Below are 20,965 nucleotides of genomic sequence, written 5' to 3' on the forward strand. Positions count from 1 at the left end.
TTATTTCATTTCTAAATTATAAATCAAATAAAGAAGATTTGTTTTATCTCAGAAAGATACGTAGAAAATTTTAATTTAGAAAGATATGTAGTTGTCTTAAATTAAAATAACCATATTTAAAACCATACATTTTTTAATGGACGACTTGTATTTATAATCTGTTCATTCAATAAAAACCTAATCGTTAATTTTGTACATTTTGTCGAATTCGTACATTGTTACGAAGAAATCGATCAGAGTATCCGGACACGTATACGTGGAAATATAATTGTTTCACTTGGAGCTGAATCGCTGGGGAAATATTTATTTTCCTTGAAACGGAAATTATTAATCGCATGTTAATTAACACGTTACGCCATTCTCGTTTGGAAAATCGCTGTTTTATTAGAAATGGGAGCGGTGTGGCATGGGTGTGTCACTAGGAACGTGTCGTAACCAAGCTATTACACTTTATGGCTTTTCTTCGGATTGTTTGCTCTCTTTTCTGCTGTGCGAGTAGAATCACGGGAAATCTGTGTTCAATATGACTGCTGGGGGATTATGATTGGTTTAATCGATTTGCCAGAGGTAAACTATACGAAGAAGAAGATCGGCATTTCTTTATGAAGTAGCTGACAAAGAAATTAGTTATCCATGTAGGGCTAATTGTTTCGAAAAATGACAACTAACATTTGACGATTGTAATAACTGCATGCAACGCGAATGAAATTCCCAAGTTTGCGTCTAATCAGCAGGTAATCAGTAGAACTTTCCCTGTGTCGACTCGGATAAGTTTTCCAGTTTAAGAGACTCCGAATCCAAGAAACTTTTCAGATTATCCAAGATACCATACCGGAATCGATCTAACTCTGTCTATGTAGTAGAACTCATTCTAAATTTACCGCCGGCGCAATTCTTCGATATTTTTACCTCTGAACTTTTAACAACAAACTATTTTTCTTGGACTGTACTCCGTAGGAAATTAAACTCCGACTGTTCGTTACCGCAATTTTTTAATCGGAAAGCTATTAGTCTGATTCCACTTCGATATTCATAATTAAGTTCTGTTCTTCTTCCCTCAGGCAAATATTTCTCACGTATCCTGCCGGTTATCTAGCTTTTGATATAACAATCTCGGAGAATTTCAATCTTTGGACCAACGGAAAACTTTCGACCTCAATTCTATTCCAAAGCAATCCCCACGACATAGAAATATACAGTTTCACTCATTCTCAATTTAAATATCTTGTGCTTTCTATGAACATTTTCAGATTGGTTTCAAATTCGACCCATATAACAGTCGTGGCCCGTTACAGTGTCAATGAAACTTCCAAATATTTTATACAACGTGCATAATATGGACAATCTTTTATGAAGAATGTTCAGATACTTTCGTCAGCCATTGTATTTATTTAACACATTTTACATAAACGATTTCCCAATTTCAGATACGCGCATCGTACGTTTCCTTAACTTAACCAACTCCTACTACGATTATTAAGTAGAACTACCTCCTGATTTCATGCGCTATGAAAAAATTCTGATACGCTAAGGGCACGAAAAAAGTTTCGGTACCACTGCACAAACTATTTACTACAGGGCGAGTTCGAGCGTTGGCAATCTACAGAGCAAGCACTATCGTCATTCACAAGCAAAATTGACGCATTTGCGGTAAAGGTGAGATTACGAACCTCAGACAGAACCGCGAAAATACTGGGAAAGATGTACGACACGAGTGGAATCGAAACGGCCTCGTCACGAGGAAAAGGTAGCGCCGCGGAGGATACTTAGGAGCAGGTTTACGGCACATACGTTGCATTATATAGGAGGACGCGGCGTACATGGCCGTGGAACGCGGCGACACTGCACTGCAGTAAAGTGCATCCTAAGCCTAGCGCATCTGTGACCACTCTCGGGGTCGCAGTGCCCGCTCCTGGTATTTATTATTCAACCGGTGCAACGTGGCGCCGACCTGCGACTACTTTCCGCTGCTCTCGTCAACGAGCCACTCCGGGATTTTTCGATGGGACCGTCTGTTTTCCTACGTCTCTGCTGCGTTTCCCCTTCGTCGCGTCGCGATTCTGTATCACAACCGTGATACTCGTCGTTCACTTTTATGGCGATCGTGGCTCGCGTCCCCTCGTCACGATTCTGAATCGGTTATCGAATCTCCTGCGACGTCGTTGAAATCGCAACGCTCGACACACACGTGAGGATTTTTCAACCAGATGAGATTTTCCTCACCTCGTGCGCTTGGATTTCCCTCGTTTTCCAAGCTACGTTTCAAAGTTTATTTTCCGTCCGATATTTTCTTGGGTTCTTGTGTCGCATAAGGTTATTTCATATGTATGACGGTTTTTTCTATATATATTTATATTCATATACGTTAAATGCAAATGTTAGCCTGAAAGCGTGAAATCCGTTAAAATTTGATACGAGTAGAGAAAAATAGTTTTATTAAGGATCCTTACCGGCAATGTTAGCTTTAACCAGTTATAATTTATTATTAATTTCATGTTATTCGTGATTTTAGAAACAATCAAATAGAAGATTTAATAGACAATCTTTTTATTTGTAATGACTTTAATTCTTCGTTAAACTTATATAAATTATTTTTAGATTTTAGGAACTACCAAGAATAAATTAATTGATATAAAATTCAATGATACGTCAGAGTGTGAGTTTTAACTGTAAGAGAAATAAATATCTATATAAATATTGGTAATTAATCATTAATCATTAACTAAATTCTTTTTTCTCTATTCTGCTGTTTAAAATTGGATTCTTAGAAAATCCACATTAATTATACGACGATCTAATATTCGACTTCACAATTCGGACCCGATGCTATTTTGGTTTGTAATTGCTGAAATGTTTCCTGTTTCAAAATATGTTTCAAAATATATAACAACATTCCAACAACGGGATTCCAAATATTCAACTATAATTGAAACGTCTGTGCTCTTTTACTTCAACAAAAGTTTGGATACTTTTATTGTAACTGGATCAAAGATCCAATCAAATATCTGGCGAACGAAAGTAAACTGAGAATTCAGCTCACAATATCCTCCGGTTGATCAGGTTTACAAACGCAAGCTGAGACATAGAAGGGACGCAGTTAACTAACTGGTACTCGATTGGGGAAATCGAGCTTCCTGCACCATACGCGAAGCCCACGATATTCGGTGGATTGGCTTTCCCGATAATAGGTACATAATATACCTGCTGGGTATTCCAGCGCGAATGCACCGAATTGATTTAAGCTTCCTCCGCGTTTTCCTTCCTTCTCATTTATCCCCCTCGGCCACCCTTTCGAATCTAGGCAACAGCGGTTTAGTTCGATCCCATAGCTGCAGGCGACTTTCTAGAGTCAATCGAAACTTTGGGGTTTTGTTCGACGTATACGCAGGTTTGCGTATTATCACGGTATCCAAAGATTCAAGATCCCATTCCTAATATTATACAAAATTTCAGCTACTACGACGATAGGGGTAGATAGGAGTAACAAATATAATCTTTTCGTGAGATCGAAACATCAATGTAAAATTATAGCAGACATTTTATGGATATAATAATAACATATCTGTAATATAGTATATAATATTAATAAAATGTAATGTAATATAATATAATGTATGTAGATATACTACTTTGTTATGTAAAACATTTTGAGACTTTAATAGTCGTTTAATGGGATTATCAGGATTATGTTGTTAAAGTCTGAGACACATCTGAAGATATACGTAAAGGTTAGAAGATATAATATATCTGCAATGTAATATGTAATATTAATAAAATGCAATGTAATATAACATAATGTTTGTTTAGTTATGTAAAACATTTTGAAACTTTATTAGCTTTCTAATGGGATTATCAGGATTATGTTATTAAAGTCAGAGACACATCTGAAGATATACGTAAAGGTTAGAAGACATAATATATCCGTAATGTAATATATAATATTAATATAATATAATATAATGTAATGTATGTAGATATACTACTTTGTTATGTAAAAGATTTGGAAACTTTATTAGCTTTCTAATGGGATTATTGGGATTATGTTGTTAAAGTCAGAGACAAATCTGAAGATATACGTAAAAGTTAGAAGATATTTATAGAGTACGTACATTTCGTAAAAGTCACAAAAGTATCCTCTACAACATGAATAATGTCTCTGTAGAGATATAATAATGACAATAGATCTTTGTAAAGTGATAATAAATATTCTGTAACTTCTGTGTACATTTTCAAATTTATTGGTACACCAACGTGTCTGCATACTATTTGCCTAATGTCAAGATAATAAAAATGTTGTATAGTCGTGATACTGTGTAGAATTGAAAGATCTTATTAAGAATTATGTTTTGTGAAGATTAAATGTTCAACAAAACATGTCGTCTATTTTATAAAATTGATATGGTAAGCTGTCTTTTGAATAATAAAACAGGCAAATTAAAATAGAAAGCGTTCCTGCCTTGTGCTTCAAAAAGAATGTAATTTTCATAATATTTCATAATTTTCATAATAGTAACAAGTACATAAAAGTATTTCTAAGAGAACGCGGAACTTGCTAGTCAATCCTAAATCCAGAATGTCATCAAAGTTCCATAACTCCTGTATTTTATTATATAGGTCCCTTGCCTCTATTGTGTCACCATCTTGCTCTAACGACTCTAGCATAGCATCTTAGAGTCCCATGACTCCATTATCTCGTTATTTGAGTCCCATGACATTAATGTATCATGGCACGAACCGCCAATTTTAGAATACCAATATTCGACTTTTAAGATTTTAATATGTCGTTACTTGGGTTTCATGATTCTGGTGTCTTATTAATTCGGCATGATAATTTCAAAATAGTTCCATTCAGATTGCGAAATTTCATCCAAGTCATAAATGTTCACGTTGACACTAACGAAGTGGATAACAGCACGGTTCCAATAAAATTCAACGAATCTGAGTTTTACCTAGCGAGGTCTGACTCGGACGTTGTCACAACAATTTTAGAAGTTCGCGTTAACGTAATCGTGCTAATGTAGATTTTCGTATTATTCGTATGAGTCATTTGCCTACATTCTGTACGTGCTATGTGCATTTATGTATCCGTCTGTTTCATGGCTAATTATTTTAATTTATACTCGCGTGCACTCAAATATGCATGCATGTTTAAAGAACGCGTATTCCGTAATACGAGTAGTATACATCGCGTCGCCTATTATTATGCAGATTATGGTTTATTCTTGCGCGTTATATTTTACTTACTAAGAAATTTTATCAGTTCCTGTCATCTTCTGCTCATTTATGTTTACACCTATCTAGCGGCGTTTCAAAGTTTTCGATTATCCGAAAGTTGAAACAATTGACGGAGGAATGTTTGAAGTATTCTTAGCTTGGCGTCTCTAGGAAGTTTGATCTTTTCTCTCGCCAGGAAAAATAAAGAAAGTTTCTTAAGCCTTGACCCGTCATTGCACATACACCTTTCTTCTGTTTTGAAGAGCTATAGCAGAAAAAGTCTTCTGACGTAAAATTAATTAAAACTTCGTTAACGGTTGACGCATATCCTTCTGGGGGGTTTGCGTGGAAAATCATCGTCGTCTACACGCGAATCCGGTTTGTCGAATGAAAAGGAACATTACTGATTTATGCCTTTTGATTCGTTACGGTTATGTTTTTCCGTGTTCCAGCAAAGAACGCTGATGATAATCTCGTAAGTCCTTGAAACGGTGACAGAAGCGAAACCTTTTCGCCATTCCGGCTTAACAACTCTAACTATCCGTTGGAACTGCGGTCGTTGTTAAATTAAACTCTTTGGTGCAACTTACGGAAATTCTTGGCAAACCATTCAATTATTTCTCGTTTGTTCGCTTCCTCTGTATCAAGTTGCTATAAATTTGCGTTTATAGTATTTTTAAGACGTTCGATGATATCGTATCACGTTTTGTTGTTTGTTATATTTATAGAAAACGTTAAAATTCCATGATCTCTTTACGGAACGTTCGTCACATATCAGCTCCGTATGATTATTTAATTTTGTAACACTTCCTAAGGACTCGTATCTTCGATCCAACGACGTATAACTCAACGCAATGAGCTGGAACGATGCCATTTTACCGCACAATTTCGCGTAGCACGAGAGAAATGGAAACGCGAGAGTTCGCACGATTATTTACTCGCCTAATAGCCGTCACCAAATAGGAATATTAAGAAGCGTGTGGTCGTGTACGTAATATCAAGACATTTCTCTTGCGCTGACCTGTACTTTGCCTTGATCGTCGTTGAATATTACATTATAATATTATTTGACGTTCGTTGAACATTATATTGCCATATTGTTTTATCTTTTATGAATTTCTGATTAATTTCCTGATTAATTTCATTTCCATCGATAATCGTTTTTCATACTTAGTTGGCAGTTAAATCCTCGATTGTAAATTTAATAAACGATTTCAAGAGCAACAAACTTTCAGCTAAAACAGCTACTATGCAAGTTTGCGTACCAACATCAACTCTTCATCTAATGCAATAATAACTCGCTGATCTAGTAGCTTCACTTCGGTTGCGCTGCACCCCCAAAATCTCGTTACACATCATACAGAGCTCCCTTAAATTTCATTACAGTTTATGTACACAGTGCGTGTTTACATCGCGTATCTATCTTTCCGACAACTTCACGCGCGCAACTAGAAATCATTTCAGCGTATATTCTCACCGAGGTTGATCTTTTACCCTTGTCGTAGGATGCATTGCATTATTTGAGTTGAACGAATCTTAAACACTAAATAGAGCATGTTGGCAATGCTTTTACAAAATTATTTAACATAATTCTTTATAAAAGAAGCGATCGAATTTTACAAAATGGATACATATATATATAATTTGAGAGAATATTTTTGAATAAATGGAAATTATTTTGGCGAATAATATCATGTATTGTAAGTTGAAAAGAAACGAAAGAAAACATTGTTTTGCTATATAAACCGAAAAATACAAGAGCTGTCCACAAGATCTATTTATCTTATTCCTGTCTCCTGTAGGATATAAAACATATTGGAGAAAGAAATGTACGAGCATAGAGAAATCATTGGATACAAAATAATGACAATACGGGTTATTTTGAACTTTTCTGGCCAAACTACACAAGCATCGTCTATAAATAAAAATAAGAAAAAGGTAAATATTTACTTATAACTTTATAGTAAGATTTTATGCATGTATAATATCGTTTTTATTTTCACTTGTAAATCGTGCTCCTATAGTTCGCGTAGGAAAACTGAAATCGCTGTAATCAAATTATGCACAGCTGTAGATTGTAGCTAGTTGAATATGAATTAGATAGGGTAAAATATCAAGTATCAGCCAGTTTAAAGTATTAACGTCTGACAGATATCGGCTTAGCAAGCCAATGCTTTTAATCAAAACGCATAAGAAATGCTCATCGGTTCGAATAAATCTGGTCGCCCACGGTTTCGTCAGAATCATCTCCGAAATTCCTTTTACGGTATACGTTCTTCACCGTGAAATCTATTTATTTCGGATATCTAACGACTATTCGGGATGTATTCCCGAGAATTTAGGCGAATATACAATCGAAATATCGATGTAATGAAAATGGGGACCAGGCGTGCGTATAATTAATTAATACTCGATAGCTGGTACCTCGAAACCTCACGGTTAATTATCACCGCCACCATAATTCCGGTGCTTAACCCTTGTGAGCTCCTAACATGGGATAAGATGGCCTTGGAGCGGGCCACTTCACCGCCATTACGATTGATCGATTCTGTTAATGGAGTATCAGACACCGGCAAGCATAATTCCGTTAATTGCGAGCACATCGGTTACGTGTGTTCATTTCGACGCGTCGACTTTACCGGCTACATTAATTAAACACGTTACAACCGCCTGGATAGCTTAGCCACCAACGGACTTTATCGTATTTAATATGCGATGGAGGGCTCGCGAAATTTATGGGGTTTGATGTTTGATTAATTTCTCGGGCGACGTTCGTTCCTTCGTTCGGTTCGTTCATTGGCAAGCAGCTCGTAAGATCGCCGCCGAATTTCACAAGCCTATTAATTAACGATCACCCTCGATTCCCAAAGCCTCTCTCACTCTCGGTTTTGCGTTAATCACGTTGATAAGCTGCTTTAGATCGTGTTGACTCTAATCCTGACGGTCGGATACGTTGTTACACATGGAAAGGATATAGTGCGGAACGAGAAAGTGGTAGCGATGTATAGTTTCTGGAAATGTATAGAAAATGGTTAAGAGATGATAATATCGTGTTACGTTAATTATGGGCAGTATCGTTTCGTAGAAGATAATCAGAAAATTGGAAATTGCGTTTAATCCTACAAAGAGAATAGGACAAGCTTGTTATGTAATTGCACGTTGCATTGGTAAATTTATGCTACCTATTTAAAATTGAAATTGATCTCAATAACTTTTCAATCGTTTGATCTATGCTACTTAAAGCATTTATAAACCATTAGGAGTTGTAAATCTTACACATCGTCTGATACTGATAGATTCGAACTACTTAAAGCAGTATCGTCCGACGTCGCTATACTTGTACTACTTAGAACTTACGTCTTACTGCTTGATCATACAATTACTTAAACTAGACGACTTAAAATTAACTCAAACATACGATTTTATATTTTTTGATACATATATTTTCTAGCGAATCGACTTCAAGTATTTGCCTAGTATACACTTGTCTATGTCTACTTATCTCGTGTCTAAGTTTGTACTTATCACACCGAGCAATGGGAAATATTCAATAGAATAGCACTAATACTCGCGTAAGATAAAATTCATTACTTTAGAACGATTAAAAATGTTTTCCATTTTGTTCAACTCGTAATTATGCTCTTCGTATCGACTAACATTTTTACGAACACAATTTTGCAATAACAATTTCTTTAAAATGCACGATCGATTTTATGTAATCTCAGTCCATATGCAAAATCCGAGCGCACTGAAATCAGATATTTAAATTCGATTTTTTCATAAACACTGCCTCGTATCAAAAAATGTTATTCTATATTTTCAATCTCAGTTTTCACGTAAATCCATCCGTTTCTGATTGCATCATCGGTTACAGGATAATCTCTACATTTTCTATTTTCTTTCTTCCAGCCCTTGTTTCCAATGGATTTCATGAAACGTAAAAATTCTTCGACTACAAAGAGAAAGCGACAAACGACCGGTAAAGCTTCATCGCCGAATAAACGGAAACGGAAATGGACGTGGTTACAGCGAGTAGGTGCACACGCGGGTATCACGAGCGTTCGTTACATCGTCAGGGGGCTCGTGACGACTTTTCCGTCGAGGCGTTAACGCACAGCGAACGTGTTACCTTCGTAAGTATAATACCGCTTATTCATGCCTCCTTGGCGTCGCTGAATCGGCGAGGTTACGTGGCGTTGCGCGCGCGACCTCCGCACACGTACACGTGGCCGTGTGACGGTGAATGCGAAAACGCGCGAGCTGGTCCTTCTCTTCATTCATGTGTCCTCGAGTGTCGGGATCCTTATGTATACAGGCATGCTTTTCAGCCACGGATTTAATTTAGATTCGCGTCCAGGCCGGCACGACGCCGACGAGGAAAGGCAAGTGAAACGAAACGCGGGAAAAAGTAAATTAGGCTGCGGCCTAATGACGTGACAAACCATCGCCCTTTGAATATGTCCCGTCGCAGGTATTTCTTAATGAGTATCTCGTCTACTCACCTTTCGAATCCTCTCTTTTACTCCTATCCCTTTCTCTCTCTCCTCGCGGTTACCTTTTTACATCTTCTTTCCAACTTTTCATAACCCCGTGAAATCGTTTTATCGTCGACTCGGGCTCGTTCCGATCTCGACACCGAGAGCTTTTCGTTTTTGAGACATTTGGAATTGTTTTGAGATGACTTTCCTTCGTCGAGTATTTTTGAAAGAGAACGACTAGCTTTATTGGGTGTTATTTCTTGGGTTTAATTATTTATTAACGAACAAATCTATTTTGTGGTAATAAAAAGAAAATGTTACGTAGATTGCGGAATGCTAAATTATCGGTTGTAAAACGATTAAAGTTTAACTGACTTTATGCAGAAGCGAGTCGTAATAAGTAGAACGTTTGGAAAGAAATGCACAAGAAGAATACAAAATAAAGTAAAACACGCGTCATTAATATTTAGTACGCGAAACAAATCTTTATTCAGGTTGCATTTTTTAAATTGTGTTAATAAAGATACGATTAATGTAATATAATATAAGAAAAAATACAGTATAATTCCGTTTATATGAACTGCGTTTATTTCAGTCGAATTTTCGTCTTTAGTATTTATTTGAACGTAAATTCATTTTATATGAACTGGAATTGTGTAAATTATCTCTCATCAAATTCATATAAACGGAGTTTTACCGTAATTGTAATGGGTGACATGGGTAACATGATTGATATACAGTGAGTGACTGTTCCTTTTTTTACTACATCATCCCTGTTGGATCGGTAGATTAAAAAATATCTTTGGTCTTAATGAGTCGCAATTTCAATATCCTTTCTCAACGATAATTTGTCCAAAGTATTTTTTAAATAATTCGTTTAATATATCTCGTTGGATAATAAAATAAGTGTATATTTCTTAGGTTTCCTGTAATTTTCATTTTGTCTTATTTTTTTCCTCCTTTTTCTTTTTTTAGCACATGATAATTTGTACTGAGAGTTGTTTTCAACCTGGTACGAAATTTATTTTCCTTTCCCATTTAAATGTTGTGTTTAATGGTCCGTGTTTGATATAACCAGACGTCACGAGAATGAGGAAAGCCATACTAAACGAAAGTTAATTGGTTTCACTTAATTAAGAAAATATTATCAAATGAATATTTTCGAGTTCCTATTTTTTTTTTTCAACTGACGGGTCACCTCGAGTGCTAGCGGTTAAATTGAAAATTGTGTCGTGGAAATTGCATAGATCTCGAAAGATATCGCTCTAATTAAAAAATCAGTTCAATTGGCCTTTATGGAGCCGCTTGCGTCCGGTATCGAGCGATAGAGAACAACATCGAAGAAAGAAAATTAAAAAGTGGAAAAGTGGAAAAGTAGTATCACTTCGCTGCTAACAAAGAGAACTATGGTAAATTACGCCATTCACCCCGTACACACAAGATTTTCATTTCCTCTCGGGTAACTAGTCTCTCATCGTCATCTCCATCGATGAAACTTTATATTAAGCGATCATATCGATAAAAGTAATTATAAATAAAGCTTGTTACAGAAATAACTTCAGCACGGTTTACTCGTTGTCGAATTAATAACTTGTCAATCCAATAAATTGAGGGAGAAAAAGAGAGCGGCAGGGCGATAGAAGAGCGAGGGGAGGATGATGTTAAGCGTTTATTAAATCAATTCGGGGCCAGAAAACGCGGAACACCGGGGCGCAGGATCGCATTACGAAGAAAATATATTTTCCTCCGCAGCGTCACTGCGCCAACCTATCAGGGTCGCGAGGCGGTGCAAGGTGGTAATTGCCAATTAACTGTAATTAATTCATTGAGCCAAGTGGCAGTGATCAAGCCAACCATATCTCCGTCCCCGGGAACTGGTCCTAACGATCCAGGATCGGTTTCCGGCCAATCGAATGCCGAGGAAACACGATTTGACAAATTTAAAGCGGCCCGTTTATCAATTTACATATTTCAGCGACCATTTAAGACGGCGTTCTCATCGATCCAATTTCGGACGCTTGCACGAAACGTTGTAAACTTTATTTTTCACCTTAATCGCTTTGATGCGATTCAGGTCGTGGTTCGTTTATTATTTCTATTACAATAGACGATCACCCTGGTAAAATTTGGCGATAGAATCGACAAGCTTTCTAAAAAAAATGATCTGCAAATTTATGGTAAATAGAAAGTATTGGAAAATTCGTAGACATCTTTTATAGAATTGCGTTATGTGCGTTATACTGAAAATTTTGGACTTTTATTGGTACTGTAATGGAACCCGACTGTTACGATTAATTGTTCGATCGTGTAAAATTGTTTCGTTATTGACTATTTTTATTAGTTATTTTATGTATGCTTTGGTCCGGTTCCAAATAAAATACAGCAGGTTATGTCTCGAAGATTGTCTCTGTTTTATATTCGCTCGAATTTTCAGCTTATATATCGAATACAGCTTATAATGCAGCAGCAACTTTTGTTTCCCGTAGAGGTGAATGTTCCGCGAAAGCGTGGGTGCGAATAACAAGTGTCTGGAATAAAAGATCGCGTAGGTTCGGGTTTTCTATTCCAGATGAATTGTGTAGGCGAAGTCAGTGAATTCGAGGAATAAACGTGATTTTATACACAGTGAACGAGGAATGGGAATAATTTTTGGAATGCCCCGTAATTAAAGCAGCTGACTGCACTTTGATTTTCCGTGCAATAATTTCTTGCTTTTTTTTTCTTCTACGTTCTCAATGAAACTATTTAAATTCACCAAGCTCGTATAACATGTGCAACGTATAAGCGAACGAATCTTTCACGTCGATATTCAATTTCCTGTGTTAACTCGAAGAAGAATAACCAAAAATTTCAAATTCTCTCTCTACTTGTTCCGCGTTCAAATTTTCTCGAAATTTTCTTTTGTCGATCGATCAATCATGTCGCGGCCATTGTTCACCCGCAGAGAAATAGTCGCTCCGTTTCGGCGATCGTGGACTACATTTAACGAGCCGGAGATCGGAAGCACGCGAATAAGAAGACGCTGGGCGCGAACGATTCAAAGTATCGTTAGAGAAGTGGAAGATCGAAGTGGCAGCATTTTCTTGCCAGTTTTTGCTCCTCACAATGGGACACGCCAGGAAATAGGATCTACGTGTCTCGTAACCCAGTTTCGTGGATCATTTTGCTTTTGCACGAAAAGTCGATTGTCTCTCTTTCACGGCGTTCGTCTCTCGATACTTCTGTTGTTTTTTCCCTCTTTTGAACCCCAGAACGGAAGAATCGTCGCAGTCGTTCAATCGAGACGATTAACGATTACAATGCGATCAGTCGACCGACGTATTTATCGCAACACAGTTTCGTTTTCGATACGAGGCGAGAATATAATTCTTCCTCATCCCCGAGGAAAGTGGTTATTCATTCGAAGTTTCCATTTGACACCCCGTTTCTAATTGGTCCGGAGAATACCTGGCTGGGAGTTCCGGAAGGACCTTTGTCTGGCTGGCGCAGAGGCAGAAAAGAAAGACACGGAAAATGGAATGCGCGGATACATCCCGCCTCCGTCTATTTTTCTCGCTTTTCTTTCGCGTTTCCTCGCTCCCTTTTTTCTCTCTTTTCATTCCCACCGTCCTTTCTCTCTTCGCCGTTTCCTCTGTCCTTCTTCGTCGTTTCTTTCATCGTCCACGCCCTTTCTTTTCTCGTTTGAAACTAAAGCTCGCGGGACGGGCGCTTGAAAATCGCAAATTGCACTCGGTGCGCCGATCCTTCAGAATTGAAAGCAAATATTTTGAAAAAAATCGTCGCGCCTCAGGGCTGTTAAACGCCATCGGAACGTTCTCCCCTGTTTTCACCAATTTTTTACTCTATCCTTACCTGTTTTTCTTTCATTCCTCTTCCCTTTCCCGGCCATGGCCCTTTCCTTAACGAGATAACTGCGCCGGCAAGTGACGTTCGCCGTTCAGCGAAGTCGTCCCTTTTTGAGCGTCGCTCGCTTTTCCAGTGTTCACCTGGTAATATTTTAATACCAGAGCTGACGAAAGAGGAAGTTTCATGGAAATGAGCGTGAGTAATTCTGACTAAGAAATAAGAGACGACGATGGTGGATCTCTCGCCTTTTAAAGTTAATTTGTCGACCTTTTCTAAAATGTATCTCACGTAAGCTATTGAGTTTTTATGAAACGGATTTTCGTTAAAGTAGCGTGATAACGATGACGTGTTTGTAAAGATAATTTCTTTAATTAAATACGATTGACGACATAATTATAGTAACTTTATAAATATAATAGAAATCAATAGAATAGCTCTCAAATGTTGATAAAATGTTGATAAAACGAAAGTAACGATAAGATTTGTTTTACTCTACTTTTCTGTGATTTGTTTCGGTTGCACGTGTTGTAATCTGTTCGTGTCTTCTTGAGTTCAACGAGAATCGATTTTTATTTTCGGAGCTACTTTGTTTTCGCGCGTTTCTTACTGTTTACCGACGCTCAAAAGCTCGGAGCACATATCACTGTCACTTATTGTTAAAAATTCATAAGATCTTTTTGCTCACCCTCTGAGACCAGAGAATTTATGATCTACACACTTTTCTTGCATATATGTTGATATGGGACAAGGGAAAAAGCTCGTTTGCATATAATCTATTATATGAGTACGAGTACGTGAAATTTTATTTTGACATCTCGCTAATGTTTACACGATGTTCATACGATTTGTATGATTCTGAGAAAACCATATTATTTTTTTATTTTAGGCAAACGTATATCACACGAGAAATATCTGATCAATGGCAAACAAAATAATACTATTTTTATAAAAATTTTCTATACACTACAGTTAATCGTTTCGCGTTCAAACATCTTCATAAATGATCCTATAGAATGTGATATACAAGTTCAAGAAATATTACGTTCAAATCATGATCATTTATCAAATCAAACATCACGTTCCATTAAAATAATCTTGTACTGTTTTAAACAGAATTTATCATATTTTAAAAAGATATTATGTTCGGCTGGAAGCTTGCATTCTATCACAAGCTTCGTTAATTCAAATTGGTTAATTCAAATCTTCAATCTTTCGCGATCTACTTACTAGACAGGACGATATTTAAAACGTAAACATGATTATGCATTATAGTAATCTATATCACACACATACGGTTCTATACTCTGTATGAATATTTATATCTCTCTATCATACTTACAATATCTCAAGAATTAAGAAAGAATACTTTTTTAATGGAATTCAAATACTAAGAATTACCAGATGAATTACTATACCGTTCCTAGAATTACTATGCAAATTTTGTCAGTCGTCATCCCTTTTCGAATTCTTAAATTACTCTGTTTTTATTACTTCTGCTACTTTATATTCCACCACTTTTTAATCTTCCTATTGCTATTATTCGCGAATCATAAGAAAATACAGAAAACTACGAACTAGCAGAATTCGTCTGAAGGGAATTTTTGATCGTCTTCGACCACGACCATCGCACCTCGTATCTTAGCCGAAATAAAGTTTCACGTTGCACAGGTGGAAGCACGGTTGTCAGGCAACCGCGTCATGACCACGTTCTTCGCATTTAGTAGGACGTCCGTCCTGTCGCGCGGTTTCCAGAATTTTTCTGGTTGGCCGTGAATCGGTTTTAGCCCCCTCCCCCCTCCCTTCTTCACTCACGACGATCGAGCGAGCCGAATGCAGAGGACCACACACGTACGTATGTACGTAAGTAGGTATCTCTGCTATGAAGAGCGACCGGGTCGAGTTGGCCAGGATGGCAGCCATGTAAATAGGCCAGCGGCATAATTTATACCCGTCATGCCTAGGAACGGGAGAGCTGGCGCGGGTCTGCTGGGATCCAAACTGTCGGCCGAAAAGCTGCAGAACACGCACGGCTTGTCGGATCACGACTAACACGCTCTCCGTACTTTTTATTCGGTCCCCACGCTATCCACTCTTGCCCTGCCCCTCTCTGTTCTCTCCTCTCTCCTGACAAGAATTCATCCGCGCCTCTTCTCCGTGTCTCTGCGTTTTACCGCCAGCTACTCGAGCATGGTTTTTTTATCGCAACGTTTCCCCATTCACCATGCCACCGCCGCTGTCGATGATACCGAAGAGAATATTTTTTCTCCCGGAGAAACATATCGGGCTCTGCTCGAGAGCACTCGTCCTTGTACTATGGTTTTTGCTTCGCTCCCTTTTTCTTTGTGTCACTGTATGAACGGTTCCCAACGGTTGAAGAGTCCCTTCTTGTTCCTGTTGGATCTACGAGCCAGAGTTTCTGAATCGTCCAACCCAAGCATCGTCTCTATTCACTTACGGTATCAACTGAATCATCGATTCTCCCCGATGTTTTTTCCTGTCGCGAAAAGAACCCAGCTGAAGGAGGGAGGGGGTGCGCCCGCTAACGAGGGGTAATTAGAATCGACGACAAAACCATGGCACGCAGTTAGAACAGTTTGTAATGGAGATTAATCGATCTTGGGGGCGACCGCCGTGGTATGATTCCCGCGAAGGCACCCTCTGCTCGTTCGAGGTGCTCCATATTCGGCCGAAATTATCCTCGCCCTACGGTGCCGTTGCGAGGTGGTGGCAGAAGACCGAGGACATCGCGAAGGGGAAGCTGGAAATTCAGTAAGGGCGTCGGGAAAAAAAGAGAGCAACGCGTCGAACAACGACGTAGCGCGCTAAGTAAAGCGTACCAAAAAAAGCGCGAGTCAAAGCGAAGCAAAGCGAAGATGATGCGGCGGGAGAGGGTGGCCGGATGGGATGGGTGGGTATAGGCCACCGATAGAGTTCGGTGGAGAGAGGACACGAGGGGCTGAAAGGAGGATTGGGGGAAGAGGGTAGGAGAATAAGGTGTATCAGGGCGAGGCAACAAACGGGCCTGGCGCGGAGAGCTGGTGAAAGAGAGGGCGCCTGCGGGTAGTTCGAGGGGGTTGTAGAGAGCTATGACGTCACTAGGAGCGTCATACCGCCACCCCTTCCACCCTCGATCAATGACGCGACCTTGCCGCCCTTCTGCTCCCTCCTCCGCCCTCCGCGACCCACGATTCTCCACGTTACCCCTTCGGGCTGAACTAACCCGTCCCAGTACTCAAAGGGGCGGCGGCTGTTTCTGCAACCTGGCAACCCTGTCTATATTTAGCATCCATTCCATTCCCCACCAGGGATCTCCTCTTCGCGTTTCTCTTTCCCTCTTTCTCCCTCCTGCCTGCGAATCTACTATTCCCCGCGTAGAATTCTCGACTCTTCGTTTCTTCCCTTTCTCCGTTGCACTCGATCAACCCGCTTCTGCGTCCTTGTCACCCTCGTACCGTATTCTCTTCGTTATTCCCGCGGCTTCTGCTGCGTCACAGTCTCTCTTCCACTCCGTCGCTCTTCGTTATTCTCTAGTTTCGCGCTCTCTTACTCTCGTACCATCTCCGTTCGTTTCACGTAGCCTGAGCAGCGTGTTTCCCTCTGACGAGGCAACGATATAAACAAGCGGCCTGCGCCGGCGTCGACCGCGGGAGGCGGCGGCTCGAACGACGCCCGATCAACAGACACAACTAAAGAGAGGCCCGGGTTACTCGTCTCCCGCATCCTCTTCCTCGTTCTAGGCCTCCACGGGATCGCTGCTTGCCGATAGAAACTCGTTGCATGAGATCGTTTCACGAGGTCACGCGTGACTCTTCGTTCAGACGCTGACAACCAAATCTTTTGTAGAATTACTTTTCCTTTCTAGCGAGGTACGTACTTGTTGCGAAGTTATATCTGAGAACGAAGAAGAAGAAGAAGAAGAAGAAGGAGAAGAAGAAGAAGAAGATCCGTTTGTAACTGGACAGTTGGGCGCAGAGAAAGAATTTTGTTTATGGTGCTATTGCGGGACATGCCGTAGATTTTACGAGGTGGCTATATTGAGATGTAGATAAGAGGAAGAACGATTCATCTTGAACGGCCAGACTATCGATAAACCGGCGCGATAATTCTAGATGATCGTGTCAGCTCGATAGGCGGATCTTCTAAATTTGCTGCGTAACGTTCTTGCCCTTTCCATTCAATTCCGTATACGTCCATCGAGTTCGATCTTTGTCTTTTCGCGATCGTTTAGATTTATCTGGAGTTACTCTCTTGGTCCGCGATTTGATAAATATTTTATTATATATATGTATTGGATGATAAATATTTTGTAACTTCAGTGTTCTTGTCATTCGATAGAATTGGAAAGAAACGTTATATATTTCAAAGCAACAAGATTGAAAGATAAAATAGAAATAGACGAGAACAAGAATATAAATTCCTAAAATAGAGTGCGAGGGAGAATCCTTCATATGGAACAGAATAGAAATAATAATATTTGACCCAATAAAATAGCTGGAAACGGAAGACCATATTTTGAAAGGAAATAGGATTATTGTTATTTAGTATAACTAAAGGACTATGGCACAAAAGAACTCTCTTATTATGTCTTATTCACAGAAGTAAGCATCGTTATCATCCATAGCATCCTACAATTCCTTTCCTCCGGACTTCTCATTACCTTCATACGATACCAACGATTCTAAATCCAACATAATTTGAACATCAACCACTGTAATTGTTTATGCATTCATGGGAAATTTATAAGTGCAGAAACGCGCAGAATGCACAAACACCGAAAAACACTTAAATATCCGAATTTCTCATAATATCTAACGGATGAAACAATTCGCTGCTTGAATTCTATTTATTTAATTATATTCGCGAAAGTATGAAGTTGCATAAAGATATTAGGTCAAACGATTATCTGAATATTCTGACTAAACTACGGCGTTTATGAACTTCTAGCAAACTGAGATAGACGCAAGGATGCACAGAATCCACCGAACATACAAAACTATACGAAACATCCAAGGTACAGTACTCGTTCGAAAATTTGACCCACGAAAAACCTTTTTGCTTATCTAATTTCATTTCTTTTATTGTACCGAGTTAAATTCGCTCGTCTTTCGAAATTCTTCGAAGATTGCAAAAAGTACATTTGTTTGTATTGTTTGATGACAGATATATATTAAGGAAAAAAAGTAAGATAGACAAGTTACCCCTTGATTGCGTAAATCTTATGCAACAGTAATAAAACTCGACGTTCCAAGCAAACACCCATAAACTTGTTTTCAAACTTAATATTTATAAAAATATGAATTCCCATAAGCATACGCGATCTAACCGCAACACAATCGTTTCTGCAAATCGTGAAATATAAGGTGAGAATGATCGGGTCATTCCAACCGGCGCCTACCTCAAACCACTCTTGCTACATTCCAGCGCGATAAACTCGTTCCTCCGCAGCCCCACTTCCGAATTCCAACGCGCTAGGTGCCCGTAAAAATTCGACCGATTTAAATTCAAGCCCCGGCAGCTCGGCTGGCTTGGCCGTCGCGTTTTCACCAGGTAGACGAGTCGGGATCGATACGCGTTCTGCCGCTTCCGTAGGAAGTTCGTTTAAATTATCATGATTAATGTTTATCGACAAGCTCATCATAGTTGGTGTATATAATACATCTGGAGCGGCGCGTCTCGTCCTGTGATTGGCTCGCATCGATCGCGGTGCCGCTTCGTCGTTAGCATGTGAATGAGGCAGAAGCGAGTCGTTCGAATTCAGCTACGCTCGCCATGGATAGCGGCGGAGAGTACGAGCGGGAGGGAAAGGAAAGGACAGCGGGATCCATCGATCACCTGCCATTTGGCTGAAATAATTCGAATGCAAATGAGCCGCGGAACAGACGACACAGCGGGGAAGAACCTTTACGAGCACGAGTCTCGCGATGGTCATCCCTCGTTCCAGGTAAATCCAGGTCCGATAGGTGAAATTAGTACGCCGCACGTGGCCGCGGTCTCGCGTGATCTCCATTTCGAACGTTCTTTCGAGAAATTTTCCTTGTACCTTCGTCTCATCGTTATTTCGTATCTGATCTACGTGTCACGTGTTCTACTATCTGATGTTTCGGTTTCGGTGGTAAAAGGAAAGCGAGAGAGAAAGTGAGAGAGAGAGAGAGAGAGAGAGAGAGAGAGAGAGAGGGAGAGAGAGAAAGAGCAGCGGCATCTTGTGTTTGTGTTCTAACGCTCCTTCTGCCAGACTTTGACGCAAATAGCTCTTCAGCGACGCTCGGTACACAGCAGGTTGGTTGCCTTTGACTGTATCGGTCGTATTAGTCTGCATTAGCTAAATTAACGTGGTACGTTCGTGGAATTGAGTATGATGGGAGATGATCGAGAGATGTGGCTGCTGTTTACATTGCCTTGATCACGGTGCTTGTGTACAGATTTTAGGTAATTAATGATTTACAGACGGACTGTAGATGCTCCTTCGTTGATTGTCACTGCGATTACAGATTCTTTTCTTATCTTTATTGATATATCTATAATTTTATGTGCTAGACTAGATTAGCTGCGTAGTAGTGATACATGTATGTGAATATCAGTGTCTGGAAGTATGTGTGCGCGCGGCGTCTCGAAAACAAAGGAATGTAAACGGTTCAGTCGGTTACCAGTCGGATATGGAAGAAAATGCTGAGACGCGTGCAAGTGTGTATCGATGAATATCTTTTAAATCGTTTAACAAACAAATATATAATTATTCTAATATAAATTCCAAGTGTAAATTTAGCGTTTCTATACCATTATTTCGGCTATTAAGATCCAAAATTCTCAACAATCTTTGTTCTTTTAGACGTGATCTAGTTTCAGCAAATTCATCCTCGATGCTCTGTATATGATGGATATTAAAAACAAATAGAACCGTCTGACGATAAAATAGCAGATGTGTGTTATTCTTTAGACATTATTCAAGACAGACGTCGAGTATTTAATGAGTAGAGATGAAAGCAAAACGTCTCGAACGTTTTACGGAGAATGTTTCTTTGCGAAGGAATGAGAGGCTGGAAACGATAGGAGCTTGCGGAATTTGATTATTTTTAGAAGAAAGCCTGGTAACGACACCGCGTATCGACGTTTCCCCTTTAAAAATAATTACCGAGTCGAGTTAAAGGGTGAAGCGTAACACTTACACCGCGTCGTAGAAATATTTATATACTTGTCCTTGTTTCTTCGCGTCTACCATTCTGTTTACGTATTCCGCCTCAAGATACAATTTTTAAAGTCTCGTTCTACTCTTTTTCGCTGAATACCGCTTTGTACGTTGCCTGAATCGCAACAGATCCAACTTTAAAGGAACATCCTGTTATTTAATACAAGAGAGACCTTTCTAGCCTCGAGATAGTAAAAAAAAAGGAGGGGGAGAAAGAAAGAAGCTCTGAAAGCTGAAAACTACA

The 20,965-nt window shown here is 39.2% G+C and overlaps 1 long non-coding RNA gene across 3 annotated transcripts in view; it reads left to right on the forward strand.

The window, feature by feature from the left end:
• Nucleotides 1–20,965, forward strand: part of LOC105665948 — a 217,681-nt gene that overhangs the window by 119,052 nt on the left and 77,664 nt on the right. For 2 of the 3 annotated variants that reach the window (XR_007224542.1, XR_007224543.1), the window contains exon 4: nucleotides 9,124–9,347. This is a non-coding gene — a long non-coding RNA (uncharacterized LOC105665948). Of the gene's footprint in view, nucleotides 1–9,123; nucleotides 9,348–17,400; nucleotides 18,626–20,965 lie in introns of those variants that run through there. The other variant, XR_001098885.3, reaches the window with a different exon arrangement.

Source organism: Bombus terrestris, chromosome 7 (assembly GCF_910591885.1).
Source record: "Bombus terrestris chromosome 7, iyBomTerr1.2, whole genome shotgun sequence".
In the NCBI taxonomy this organism is placed as follows: domain Eukaryota; kingdom Metazoa; phylum Arthropoda; class Insecta; order Hymenoptera; family Apidae; genus Bombus; species Bombus terrestris.